Source organism: Dryobates pubescens, chromosome 17 (assembly GCF_014839835.1).
Source record: "Dryobates pubescens isolate bDryPub1 chromosome 17, bDryPub1.pri, whole genome shotgun sequence".
In the NCBI taxonomy this organism is placed as follows: Eukaryota; Metazoa; Chordata; class Aves; order Piciformes; family Picidae; genus Dryobates; species Dryobates pubescens.
Genome location: NC_071628.1, coordinates 17,684,798 through 17,699,435, shown reverse-complemented (window position 1 = coordinate 17,699,435; position 14,638 = coordinate 17,684,798). Strand labels below are relative to the sequence as shown.

At 39.6% G+C, this 14,638-nt stretch overlaps 1 protein-coding gene across 4 annotated transcripts in view; it reads left to right on the top strand.

Annotated features, from left to right (window-relative positions):
* Positions 1-14,638, top strand: part of OTUD7A (OTU deubiquitinase 7A) — a 104,610-nt gene that overhangs the window by 36,371 nt on the left and 53,601 nt on the right. For 2 of the 4 annotated variants that reach the window (XM_054169029.1, XM_054169026.1), the window contains exons 2-3: positions 5,057-5,175; positions 5,715-5,820. The exons of 1 other annotated variant lie outside the window; for it this stretch is intronic. The gene's annotated coding sequence lies outside the window, so the exon portion shown is untranslated. The remainder of the gene's footprint in view (positions 1-5,056; positions 5,176-5,714; positions 5,821-14,638) is intronic. One more of the 4 variants, XM_054169027.1, reaches the window with a different exon arrangement.

The window sequence follows — 14,638 nt, the reverse complement described above, 5'->3', positions numbered from 1 at the left end:
AGTTGTATGTAACATGAGATAAATGTGAGCCGTTTCTTTATTAACTTTGAAGTTCTTTACATGTTTTTCTTCTGTTATTTCAAGTAAGACAGTGAAGTCTCTAAATGCTCCAAAAGTAGAGTCTGGAAAGAAAATAAACACTGTCTTTGGCAATTAATTATCAGGTAACAGTGGCAGTGGGGGAGCTTCTTCATTTTTTAGGGTATTTAGCTGAACCAGTCTTGATGAACCAAGTTACACCTGACTTTGGAGTTAGATATTCAGAGGAAGGAAATTATTTTCATGTCTTAAGCTCTTAGTCACTGAAACCAGAAAAGTGGCTGCTTTTCATTTTTGTGTAAAGTGCTGTTGCTTTTGATATGCAAATGATGCACTGTACCATATAACCTCAGTATTCTAGAGAGAAAAAGGAAAGGCAGAAAAAAATGTGTGTAGTGCAGGAATTCAAATGATATGGAAACAAGGTTCCTACTCTTTCTCACAATTCATCCCTAAATTCCAGTAAAGCAAAAAGAGATCACATCAGTTTGGACTTTGAGGGTGAGGATTGCCCTGTGCAATAAGAGGCATTTGAAAATTTCTGCATGTAATGAATATAAAAGGTAACTGAGCTGCCTGAATGTTAAAGCAGCTGTAGTGAGCAGTAATAGAACTGAGTGGGTTGTAACTGAGCGACAGCTCATCATATAATCATCATGTTTTCCACTTAAAGGATCTCAGAAAAACAAGAAAAATGGTTTAATTCTTTTTTTGTCTTCTTCTATTAAGAGATATGGAGTAATTTTTTTTTTTTGGGGGGTGGTGTGGTGGTGGTGTAAACCTTTCTTTGTTATCTGGGCTACAGATACATATTTTGAGTAATAGAGTTACTGTCTATGGTTAAAAATACATTCTGCCTCCCCCACCTCATTAAATCATAGAGAATTTCCCCTTGTAATTTTTCCTTAATTGTCTTGTACAGAGGTCATATTTGCTCTGCTGGCATTTCACGATGCAGAACTAATCACTTAGCAAACTTGTGCATCTTTCAGTGTCTTTGATGCTTCCCATTCTATTCCCGCCCACCCCTCACCCTTGAGGTGCATTGATAGAAGCACAGATGGGCAGCAAGCCAAGGGGGGCTGGGAATGCAGCCCCTTGGAATTGCCATAGCTTGGCCAGATAGTGATGATGAGGCAAGCCATAGTCTGCCTTTCTTCTCTCTCAATCCTCAGTTCTAAGGTGCTGATTGAGGAGAGACAATGCTTCCGTGATTATATAAAGAAATAACAGGTTCCCAGTTTTTACAGGAAGCTCTCACTAACATCCAAGTCAATCTTTTACTCTTTTTTTCCTCTTTTTTTTTTTTTTTTTTTTCTTTCTTGTTATTAGGAGAGTGGCAACTAGCAAATGGCTTTATTTAGTGAAGTAGAATTTTAAAGGAAAATAGATTTCATGAGATGACACTAAAATCAATAGAAGACTCTGCTTCATGCTGTGAGTCTTCAGGCATCAGTATGTACTGTGTGCTCTTCTTTGGCTTCTATTTTCTCATCCAGTAAGGAGCAGAAAGGCCCTGTCCCACCGTGTCAGATAATTTGAAATATGGTGTAATACTGGTCTTCATTTGTGGGATTTGGAGCTTGTCAGATTTTTTTTTTCTTAGATGTGTGGTTTATAGTTGATAAAATATGGTTCTTTGAAATTTGAAATAGCATTTTTTGATTTGTGAAGGTGAAGCTGTGCCTATGAAGTTGGTCAAGTGGTGTATAGGAATCTTGAAGGGTAAAACTGTGGTTGTGTTTTTCTGCAAAGTCAGCACACTAGGCAGTTGGTGAGGAGTGCAAAGCAGTAACATGAATTGCTTGCATTTTATATTCTTTTGGCAAATAGTAGCTCAGTTTGCAATTACGAGGCACTGGAGTTTGCTGGAGTTTGCACAGCTCTCAGCAACAGGTTTCCTGCATAGAACATGCAGTTAAAGCCCTCACACCTAAGCTCCAACCCATTTTACCTTTCTGCTATTAAAGGCAAAGGCTAGGGTTTCAGCTGTCACCATGTCAGAACGTCCCTGTCTGCTCCCCAGAGCTAAAAGGGCAGCAGCAGTGATGAGTAGACTTGGTTCTGCCCTCAGGACCATTAGTACCATTGCGGTGGGCTGATCTACTAGCTCAATTGCAGTACACTGAAGATACACAAAAGAAGAGAGCTAATCTGAAAGGTCACTGGCACTGAAGAAAAGAGATTATTTACCCCACTTGCTTCATGTATCTTCTTTGTGCTGGCTATGGTTTTTCCAGACCCTTCTGTGAGCTGTTTCAATTTAGCACAAAATTCTTCCAGGTGAAAAAAAAGTCACAGTTTTTTTGTTGTTCTGGAGTTTTTTTGGTTAAGTCCAAGTAGTCCAGAAACCACCTAGGCAAGTATCAGAGCAAAGGAAAAGGAGCAAATGGCACCTAGTGGCCCAAATCCATGCTGCAGAGAAGAGGAATTAATTTTTTAAAGTTGCTAGGTTTTATCATCATCTTTGAGTCAGCACAGGCTAATTTTACAGGGAAAGCAGTAAAAAGCAGCTATGTGGCGATTTGGGGTAACATCCGTCATTTTCAGTTCAGATTTTATCTGTTTTATTTCAGAAGACGTATGCAGATAATGATGATGATTAAACTTGTGAGTTAAATTTGGTAGCTTTCTAACATGGGCCTGGAAGAGTGTCTCAGCTTTATGTGATAAAGAAGTGTGTGTTGTACATAAAATCTTTAATTCAAAAGATAATTTTCCATTGTAAAAAGGTGTCTAGCTTTTGACCAGTCAAACAATTACAGTGTTTTCCATGACTTCGTGCTGTAACGCAGATGCTAAAAGTCTGTGGCACTCGACATAACTGAGTTTATCATGTCTTAAATTAGACCTTTGGAAAAAATGTCTGCTGCCCTGAGTGACACTGCTGAGACCTACAGGGAACCTACAGAAAGCTTTCCAAGATCCTTGTGATGCTGTTTCTGTCTGTGTTCAAATACAGGAGCTTTTGCTGCTTTAGTACCTGATTGTGACTAAGCCTGAGATCTGCTATAAACCTCAAACATGGCTCTTCCAGTGCACCTGTACTGTCCCATTACAAACTTTCATGGTAGAACTTCATTTACAAAAGTCTGTGTTTGCATTTTGAAGTTGGAAATCTTCAGAATGTATGTTTCTGTGGACTAGTGAAAAAAACAATAACATGCAATTTCATCTGCTTGACTGGAAGTGTCTGTATGGTAGAATTGTAAATCTGAGCTTAAAGTGTAACATAATCTATTAATAATATATTGCATAATGAACTGTAAGAACAGAGTAATTATTATGAGTGTAATCATGTCAAAGTATTATTAAATCTAAACTCATGAATCGTTGGTGAGAGATTGTCACATTTTGGTTATGCCATGAACAAGACACAGGTTGAATTTTGAACATATTAATTACCTTTATAGGAACTTACTGGAAATGTTTGATGTTCTTTCCATAAAAAACTTTCTTGAGATTGTCTCAGTTTCAATCCAGTGCCATTTGTTTTGCTTCCGTTATGCATGAACAGTTTTGATAGACTTACCAGGTAACTGAATACAGTATTGAATACTGAATTCAAATTAATTTATTGTATTAGCAATTACAATTTAATTTAAAACTGTAGTTCCCACTCATAGATAATGATGGATTTTGCTCCTTGTCCATTGCTTGTGCTGTTGCATGAATTTCACCCAGTTGAGACAAATTATTTCCTTCCATTCCACTAACCTGATTCATTACCCAAGGGATGCATGCAAGTGTGTCCAGGGACAGTTTCAGCAGGAGTCAAAGTAACCAGGAGAAACTTTCCTCCACAGTCCCTATTTTTTTTTTTTTTTTTTTTTAGTTGCCACTTCTGCTATGTAGAGAGAGCTTTGTTCTGGCTAAATTTGAACTTCTGAAATCGAAACAGCTGTTTCAGTGGCTTTTTAGAGAAACAAATGGCCACTTTGGAGAACAGTGGTACTCTGAGAAGTTCTTGCATGTGTGCTGTTTCTAGAAGTGTTAATTGAGTTTTGTCGGTGTCAAGCGGTTCAGCAGGATGTGAGGGCATCAGAACAGCACAACAGGCTTGGGCTCTCTTTGTTTTCACCAATAGCATTACTGACGCACCACTTGCCCTCAATGACTTACGTGTGTGACTGTAATGCGTGTTGTGGAAGAAATGTTGCTAGTGGAAAGGAACCAGAAAAGATCAAGTATCTCGAGCACCATTCCTTGGCTGCAAGAATTTTAGTGTAATTTTGTGTACGTGTAAAATCTGCATGTAACAGTATAAACACAAGAGTGATGTTTGGGTAATGGTTCAGGTTAGAAGTCTGAAATAAAGACCATGGCAAAAGTGAAGAAAGTATCTGACAGTCTCTTACAAACCTATCTTAATTTAGCATTTTGGATTGTTTTATATAATTGTAAGACTTGCATGTGTGATGTCTTTAGTGGAAAATGTAAGTATGGTTTTGCCCATGCAATTCAGCAGAGATTTGTAATAACATGCATGTAAATTCCCAACTGCATGGACTTATGTGTTCATTCACACCTGACAGACATTGTTTTGCCACCACCACCACTTCCAAGTATTCTTTGAATGAATATAAAGGATATTGATTTCTTTCTCTGTAATGGCATAGCAGTCTCCACCTTAGGGCATACTGTTTGTGTTTATCATGTTACCTTTTAGAATCTTTATGTCTAGGTTAATATGGGCCAGTGGTCAGACAGTGTTTCCCTCCAGAAAGCTTGCTTTCTATTACTCTATTTGATAATGAATGTTTCTTTTGTTTAATGTGAATTAGATTGGACTCTGGCTGAAGTTGTTGATGGAAAAGCTATTGTGATCTCAACAATGAGATGCTGAAGCATTTAGTACAATCTTGGGAATGGTCAAAAACGTAAGAAAGGAAGAAATTGTTGCAGATTAAGATTTCAGGGTCAGAGTGTGTAATGGAAATGATAAATGGCTGCAGGACAGTACTTTACAGTGTCACTTTTGGAGTAAAACAGCAAAACATTCTCTCCATTCTTACAGATACATGATACTGCAGAGCTTCAAAATCACAAATAAAATCATCTGGACAATTGCCTCCTGTCTTCCTAAATAGGTAAACATATTAGAAACAGAAACAGGGGCCTACCTACCTCATTCCTGTAAGTAGCTATAAACATACCCTGCACCCCCCAAATTAGCATCTGTCATTTAGTTGTTTTGAAATGCTGAGCATAAAGGACCTTGCAAAGAAAACAAGCATTTAACTTCTTTTCTGGTTGACAACAGTTAACTATAGCCAACCAAAGAAACCAAATAAAATTATTAACAAGTTAACAGATTGCCTATTGCCTGTGGCAACATGGAGCTGATGGATGATGCAGTGTACCTCATTAAATGAATCCTTAGATGTGCTTCCTAAAGCCTGGTTGCTAAATAAATTCCTAAACCCATTCATATCATTGCTGTGTTAAGCTGCTGCAGCAGCTTATCTGTCACTGCACTGGTTTGGGCTTAGTTCTTTCCTTTAATGTTTGTTAAACAGTTCATTCTCATTGTGAGAACTAAGTGGAAGATTTCTATAGTAATAACCTTGCTAAGGACTGTGAATTGAACGATGTTTGCTAAATAGTAATGTTTAGCTGATTGTCAGCTGCTCTGAACTGCCATTTACTTGCTGACTTTTCTGTCCTCTTTCTAGGGAGAAAGTGAGTTCGCTGGTGTGAACGCCTGCCTCTTTTGCTTCACCAAAATGAGATAGGGCATGCAGGAGAGAAGGGAGATTTTTGCAAATAGAATTTACCATGGTGAGTTGCATTTTGTCTCTGCTTCTGTTGCAGAATTTCTCAGTGATGCTACATACATTGCTTAATCCAAACTTTTCACAACAATGTATTTTCTTCTCTGGAAGTGTGTTATGTGTAACACTTCCTTGGCAGTATTGCTGGATTAAGAAGTTCTTCCTTTCTGCTTTTTCATCCCCCGCCACATTAGGTCCACAGAAGTGCTTGAGTGGACCTTTAATAAATTAAAGCAGCAAACTAAATGGAGCTGAAAATAATTACTTGTTACCATGTACATGAGAAATGTGTGAGAAACTGTGGTCTGTATTCTTGATTTGACACCACAAGGTCTGGCTTGAACATTATACTGAAAATTGAGAACATGAGGAATAGATTTTTAATTTTGAATTGCTAAATACCCTCTAAGATTGTAATGAAGTGCAAGAACTCAAAATTAATAATGCTTTTTTAAACTACTCTGTCCTCCTTAGTTCCATTTTTAAAACAGTATAGCAACTGCACACCTTACAGGCACACTCTTAACTATGCTCATTAATATTTTGTGAGACATTAGTGCACTGAAAGAACAAAAATCCTGAACCTCCCTTAAAGTGGTTCAGAAGATACAGTAAGTCACATTATTGGAACCACACTTGCATGGTTGTGAACATTTGGAAAAAATGCTGATTAAGTGAATCCTGTGATTCTGTAAAATGTCTAGAAGAAAGGATCTTGAAAGAAAATATTATTCAAGACTGTATGGTAACGCTTATTCACAAAAGAAGAGAATGACAATTCTGCCTTCTTAGATTTACTGAATTTGACCTATGGGAAGTTAGGGTCAGGATATTCTTCTGTCAGCTTTGGCTGTACATACTGTTGGGGGAGCTATAGCCACAAGGCCACGCAGTGTGCAGATTTTAAGTCTGTCTGCTTTTTTTTTGCTGGAATGAACAGTGTGTTATAATATCCTCATACAGACAGAAGATTTTTGTGTATATTTGTGACTTTGGAAGCTCTTAACTTTTTTTGTGATCTGTGCTTGTAATATTTGACATGCAGGAAATGTTCTATAATACTTTTTATAAAGAGCAGCAGCAATGCTGTTGTAAGATTTCTGCCCACTCCCCCTCAGTGTTGGTGGCTGGGGCTTGGCTTTTTTCAGTGCTATGAAACCTGTGTATCCAAGAACAATGCCAATGCAAATGCTTGAAATGATCTCTACTGTGAATTGTCTCTTAAAAGAGATAAAGAAGTTATCCTTGACCAATGCTGCTTTCCTTTTTCTGTCTCAAGTATAGCAGCTGTGAACAGACTGGTTGTGCATTCTGCTGTTAGCATTGTGCTTTCTTGTGCTTTGGCAGATATGGTTGTTTCTCTACTATGGCTGATGGAAAGTAGTGATGAGTGGTGTTCTTTAGGGGTCAGTACTGGAGTGTTTGGCATCTTTAGTGACAGCGACAGTGAGATTGAAGCACCCTCATCAAGTTAGATGATGACATCAAGCTGTGTGTGTTTTGGGATTAAATTAACGAGGCAGGAATTATAAAAATATAGTTATCTTTATTCCCCCCCCCCCCTCCCCCATTATGTACAAAACTGATTAAATTTGTTTACAGGTTTTATTTGGTGGCGAATTCTACAAGGGGCAACTTTAGTACAATTTAGAGAATTCAGAAAATGGAAAAGGCTAAGCCACAAAATAGTTTTACCCCAGGCATAAAACGGAGGCAAGGCAGGACCTTAGGGAAAGCCAATGAGAATGCCGGTTGTACTTAATGGGGACGGAGCAGGAATTTGGAGATAGTCCTTAGGTCTCTCGTCGGTGGCAGGCTCCAGAACTGCAAGTTTATAATCCAATTTGTGGATAACGCGACACAATCCAAAGGAAAAGGGACCCGCCAAAATCAAAGTGTCCTTAGACACAGCTGCCACGAGGCAAAACTCGTGCAGGAGCGCTGCCTGAGCAGTGCAAGAGAAGCCGCACTGCCGGCCTGTGCCAGACGACAGCCGCAGTTTTACGGCAGGCAGGGTCACTCCAGCAGCAGGCAGGGAGAAAGGACCCCAGGGTATACAGATCCGGGGAGACGCCAGATCCGAGTTCTGATCTCTCCAATTCCGCCACGAATCCAGAGCGATTGCAGAGCCACTGCAAACTGAGTGCCAAAACTGATCAAAAAATGAGAGCACAGACGGCTTTCTGTTCACTCTATTGAAGGTTTTCCTAGACAATGTGTCCAGTGCCAGTATCTACTGGGCGCGAAGAGCCCAGCCAATCACAGTTCCGAATCCCAGCGCGGGCTTCCCCGCACGGGTGAGGGACCTCAGCTGCCGGCGGGGAGAAGGGGCGCCGTCTTACCTGTCCCCCCAGGGGGAGGGGAAGGCAATTTGCGTCTTTGTCTTTCCCCCATCAAACCTCGCTGGTGGAGGTGGGGGAAGGGGGGTTTGGAGCACGTCTTAAAACAGTGTGGTACGGTCAACATGCTGGAGGGGAAGGATGCCATCCAGAGGGACCTCAACAGATTTGAGAGGTGGGTGCATGCAAACCCCATGAAATTCAACAAGGCCAAGTACAAAGCTCTGCACATGGGTCAGGGCAATCTCAAACACAGATATAGGCTGGGTAGAGAATGGATTGAGAGCAGACCTAAGGTGGAGAACTTCAACATGACCTGGCAATGTATGTTTGCAGCCCAGAAAGCTAGCTGTATTCTGGGCTACATCAAGAAAAGTGTGACCAGCAGATCTGGAAAAGTGATTACCTGTACTCTGCTCTTGTGAGACACCACCTGGAGCAATGTGTCCATTTCTGGGACACCCAATGTAAGAAGGACATGGACCTGTTGGAGCAAGTCCAAGGAAGGTGATGAAGATAATCAGAGGGCTGGAGAACCTGTCCTATGAAGTCAGGCTGAGACTGATGGGATTTTCATTCTGGGGAAGAGAAAGCTCTGGGGAGACCTAGTAGCAGCCTTCCAGTACTTAAAGGGGATTTGCAAGGAAGCTGATGAGGGACTTTTAGAAGGGCATGTAGTGATAGGACAAAGGGTAATGGTTTTAAACTAAATGGGAAATTCACACTAGATAGAAGGAAGAAATTTTTTACACTGAGGGTAGTGAAACACTGATCCAGGTTACCCAGAGGGGTGTTAGATGCCCCACCCCGGAAACATTACTGGTCAGGTTGGACAGGGCTCTGAGCAACCTGCTCTCATTGAAGATGTCCCTGAGGGTGGTTGGACTAGATCATAGAATCAACAAGGTTGGAAAAGACCTCAAAGATCATCAAGTCCAACCTGTCACCCAAGACCTCATGCCTACTAGACCATGGCTCCAAGTGCCATGTCCAACCCCCTCTTGACCACCTCCAGGAATGGTGACTCCACCACCTCCCTGGGCAGCCCATTCCAATGGCTAACAACTCTCTCTGTGAAGAACTTTCTCCTCACCTCGAGCCTAAACGTGCCTGTGTCCTCTTGTTCTGGTGCTGATTGCCTGGGAGAAGAGACCAACCCCCTCCTGGCTACAACCACCCTTCAGGTAGTTGTAGAGAGCAATAAGGTCTCCCCTGAGCCTCCTCTTCTCCAGGCTAAACAATCCCAGCTCCTTCAGCCTTTCCTTGTAGGGCTTGCGCTCGAGGCCTCTCACCAGCCTTGTTGCTCTTCTCTGGACACATTCAAGTGTCTCAATGTCCTTCTTAAATTGAGGGGCCCAGAACTGGACACAGTACTCAAGGTGTGGCCTAACCAGTGCTGAGTACAGGGGCACAATGACTTCCCTGCTTCTGCTGGCCACACTATTTCTGATGCAAGCCGGGATGCCATTGGCCTTCTTGGCCACCTGGGCACACTGCTAGATGACCTTTAAGGTCCCTTCCAATTTAAACCACTCTATGCACTTTGCATTGCCAATCTAAAAATCTTTTGATGGCAAAATGCACTTCTAAGCACTTAGTCATTTGTTGCAAAAATAGATCCATCTTGGATATTGCTTTTACTGACTGTACAGAATTTATTTCTCTATGCATTCCCTGATGCAGGACTTGGAAAAGTAAACATTGTCTTGTATGGATAAAGCTTGAAACCACAGATGCTGTTGTGTTGCTTTCTTGAAACTGTAGCTTGTGTTCCTACCAAGGTCAATGTCTGCTTTGACAAGGGGCGTTTCTGGGTTGTAAGTAAGCTCAAGTGTTTCTTTCTCACATCCCCCACACCCCCGCATCCTCTGCAAAGAAATAAGATGAGGGTTCATTCTCTGCAGAGATATCTGATAACTTCTAGTTTGTTGGACACACCTACATCAGGTGTCTGCTGTCTCTCCCTGGGCTGCTGCTGATATCAAACTACTGTTTACAGGTTTTCAGGAAAGGATGTAAGCAATGTTCCAGTACTTTTGGTAGTGTGGAGGTGGTTATTGATAGAAAACAAATCGCATTTGATTTTCTGATGCACTTACTATAATTTGTAGTCAGAGTTTTCAGGCAGAGATGTTCCATTTTATTTAAGTGTCTTCTTGGCTATTGCTGTGGTAGTATTTTTACAGGAGTTGGCTTGTTATAGAGCACTGGCATTTGGATTTGCAAATAACTGAAACACATTACCTGCCATACAGACAGCTTACTCTTGAACTCATTATTTGGCAGTTACCATTAATTTTAGTTTAATTTAAGATTATGTACCATTTGATGGTAGTTTATTTGAATTTCAATGTTGTATTTGTCTTAGGAATCCTCATTAAGATACAATTAATAAAGACTAACTGCTGTATTGGGATAGTCAGGCTCCTCTGTCTAATGTGGGTGGAAGTAGAAGTATGTTTTAATTACAGGCAAGGCTCCATCACTTTGAGATTTAATTGCTAGTTGCATGGTTATTTTAACAACTGTCTGAGGCAATTTTGTTACATAATAACAGCAATATTGTAACTGTGCGAAGTACATACTGTTGGTGAGTGCAAACGTGTAGCTTTTCTTTTGCAGATGTAGGAAACAATCATTCTAGTTCATGCTCTTTACCTCTGGTAAACCTTACAGGTGTCATTACTTATTTATTAGTGTGAACCAGATTAATTTACTTAGTCCTCATGAAATAAAAATACTTTTGCCAATGTCATGGATTAACTTAAATCTGCTGCTATTCATGCCATCCTGGCTCATGCCAGCTTCAAAGTGGAAGTGCTGACTGGAGCAAAGTATTGTGGGGCTTGAAGCTCAGATTGTAACATGGGAGGCTTCCTGTTCTGGTTGCTGCTTTTGGGTTTTGGGGTGCTGTCTCTCGTCGTCTGGGATGGCAGCCAGAGTGGGAGGGATGTAGTGGTTTAGGTCTTGCTTCTGCTTGCTGCTGCTTTCTGATGTGCTTTATTTCTGCAAATAGGCTACAGTAACTGTGCATTGTATTATTGTTATTATCTGATTAACTTAGTAAACTCTTATTTATCTCAACTCTTTATCTCAATCCAGAAGGGAATTTTTTTTTTATTACTTTCCCCTCACTTCTATGTTTGGGGAAGCAGGCAGTTCAACCTGTTCTCTGTGCATTAACCTGTTACAGCTAATTACCAGAAGCAGAGTAAAATAATTCTAAGCCCTATTCCATAGTGAGAAATTAAATTCATCCTCTTTTGTACAAACTGAATAAGTAATGTATTCCATCACTACAAGAAGCCATGTCTCTAAGGCAGTAACATCTCACAGGTCTTCAAGCCAGTGCATCCAAACAAAAGTTCATCTCTTAGTAAATTCTGTCTAAGATGGGTTCTCATGGAATTCCAGGAAATTCTTGTTTGAAGATTCCTTTTTTGCAGTGAAGTTTTTGCAAGGTAGATTATTCTAGACCTGGATGAAGACAATTAAATGTATACTTAAAACAATACTGTGTTCCCATTAGACGGTCCAATCATCAGGATATATTTTGAAGAAAAAATACTGACTGGTTCAGTTTAGAGCAAGTGTCTGTCATTCTAAAGAGATCCACCTTAATCTAGGAAGACCTTAATATATTATAAGACAACAAAAACCAATACAGAGGAATAGACAACTGTTGAAACAGTTTGTAAAGACTAAGTACTTTAACACTCCTTTTATAGTTATTGAGCATGAAGTCCATGAGAATTTCTGTTCTGTTGTTTTTACTGTTAATAGAATAATGCCTGTATTAGCATAGTGTCTACAGACTAAGCTAGTAAAGAGTGGTTACATAATGAAACTATGATCTTTGGCTCTCAAAGTATGGTACATTTTAGGTAAGTTGATTAGAAACTCCAAGTTTGTAATGTATTAAGCTTTTAAAATTAGGACAATTCAAAGTAAATGTCATCTCTTATAGATGCTACATGGGCTTGGTAATAAATGTTTAACGTTTCAGAATCAAGCTATAACCCAACCTAAATTCATTTGGATTCACATTTTTAGAAGTAAATTAGTGTAGTTTCAAATTACCTCTTTCCAAGTAAATCATCTCTTCTCACATTTCTTTTTGAACTATCTGCATGTATTTCAAGCATGAATAGCTGACAATGTAGTTTTCGAGTGGATATTAAAAATCCTTGGAAACCTTATCCAAAGACAATAAAATAATTTTGAGTAAGTTCAACCAGTAAGATCTGGAGCAGTTACTTATTTACAGGGGACTAGCAGATCTTTAATGCTTTAGAAGCTGAAATATGCTTCACAAATAATAGGTTTCAGGACTGAAAAGGGTCAAACACACACTGTGGTTGAGTTCCAGACACTTACTTCCTGGTCAGATTTTTCTAAATTTGGAACTGAGTCAACTTCCTTTGCAAAATATGTATTTCATGTAATTATGTTCCATATATTGTTTCACTGGGGGCTCTTGAGATTTGGCCATTTCAGTTGTGCTCTTAAGTTATTTATTTTTGCTGTATCATAAAAACAAATTGTGCACTGGTAGTGTTGTAAAATAACAAATACCTTGTCTTATTAAACCGGCAGGGATTAAAAGGATGTCTGTTAAAATATCTTAGTTGAAAAATTGCATAAGTAATTTGTTAAGCTTGATGTGAAGTATTTTATTTTGTAAGGGAATAATCATTCTGTTTATGTAAGATTAAGAAAGATTTGCACTCTTCTCGGTGATTACAAAGAAATAATTGCAACAAAAGTTTTTTGTTTATTCTGAAAGCATTTGCTGAACCCTATGATTGAATGAGGCAATTTGTTAAATACAGTTCTGATTCTTGTGATGATTAAACTGTCACAAAAGGGAGATGCCACGCACACTGTACTAGTCCCTACCCCTAGTTATCAAGAACAGCTTTTGTAGTAGGAAATGACAGGACCTTAAAAATACTAGAGATGCTTGTGTGTTCCTTAGTGCAGTCTGACATCAACAATACGTCATGTGAAATAGATACTCTGTAAGTTGCTGAGGTTGGAACCACTTGAGAGAGCATTAAAAATAACAAAGTTGATGACTATCCAGTTACTTCATCTATTTTATCACATCTTTTGCAGTATAGGAAGGAAGTGTTTCTCTTCACTCTCTCTCTGTAGAATAAATAGTCTGTGTTGTGCTGTTTCCTATTTTAGTCAGCTTAATCATGTCCAGGAAAATGTTGCCAAGGCTACAAGTGAGTGCAGGAGCACTGAAGAAACTAAACCCTACATGTTTACACCTCTGCATAGAGTGAGCAAGGTAGCTGGAAAAGTTTTCCATTTTTCAGACTGTTTCAAATACATGTGTGGAAGAAGGAAAATTACTGCAGTTCCTCTGTGCTCTTCCTTACCCTCACTGGCACTCTTTAGAGTGATACACACTCTGCATTTTTGCTGCATTCAGCCAAAGCAAGGTGAGTCTATTGACTTGTCTGCAATCCTTTCATTACAAGTGCTACTTCATTACTGCTTCTTCACATTAGGAAGGCAACTAGCAGTTCAAGTCCTGTCCTCAGCCGAGTTTCTCCAGTAGGAAACTTAATACACTTCAGCTATGCTACTCCTTAACTTTTTGTTTCCATATGGGGAAAAAAGCCCTCACGGAAGTCTTTGCTTCCACAGATACGTGTGTCTTCACCTCAGTAGTGTCTAATGGATGGATTTGTTCATGGAAAGGACAGAGAACAATGCAAGGAAATCTGTTGCTTAGTAAATTCTTGAAGTGGTTTGGAGAAGGGCTTACTGGACAGGAATACTTCCAAGGTCAGCTTTCAGGGGTGACATTCTGTAAAGTCTCTGGCTTTCAAGAGGTGAAGTATTATGGGAAAGTTACTGCTTATTTGGAAGTAGTGATACTAATTCTCTGAATGTCCTTCGGTTTGAGGCCATGCTGCTCAGGTTTTAATTCTGTCATTTGAATTATAGATAAAATACAAAGCCAGATTTTCAGCCTCCTGTTGGAGGTTGTTTACATAATTTTGGGCCTTTGGGCTGTGGCTTTACTTTAGGAGATGTGGATTTTTGTATTGGGACTAGATATGCAGTCACATGAGCTGTGTTAAAAAATCACAGGTCAGAATCAGGACTGTTTGAAATTGCCCCAAGAAGTTCTTTGCAGATGAAGCTTTTTTGGATGAAATCTGTGAAATTGGTGGATTTTCTTCCTTTTGGTTGAAGTCTCTGGTCTTTACAGATCACAGAAAACATGGGTGTTATATGTAAGAAAATAGGGGGTGTTACAGGTAAGGAAATAGTAGCTGCTGTGTAGTTTCCGAGTTCTGTATATTATGTTGCACGTAACCAGATCCGTTCTGTATTAATTAAAACACAAATACTGGTGACATAAACTTAATTCAGATCCAAGTTCAAATATTTGTCTAGTGGATGGTAGTGACCCCTTTCTTTTACTGACACCACCACTTTTACTTTGAAGCTAATGCTTGAAAA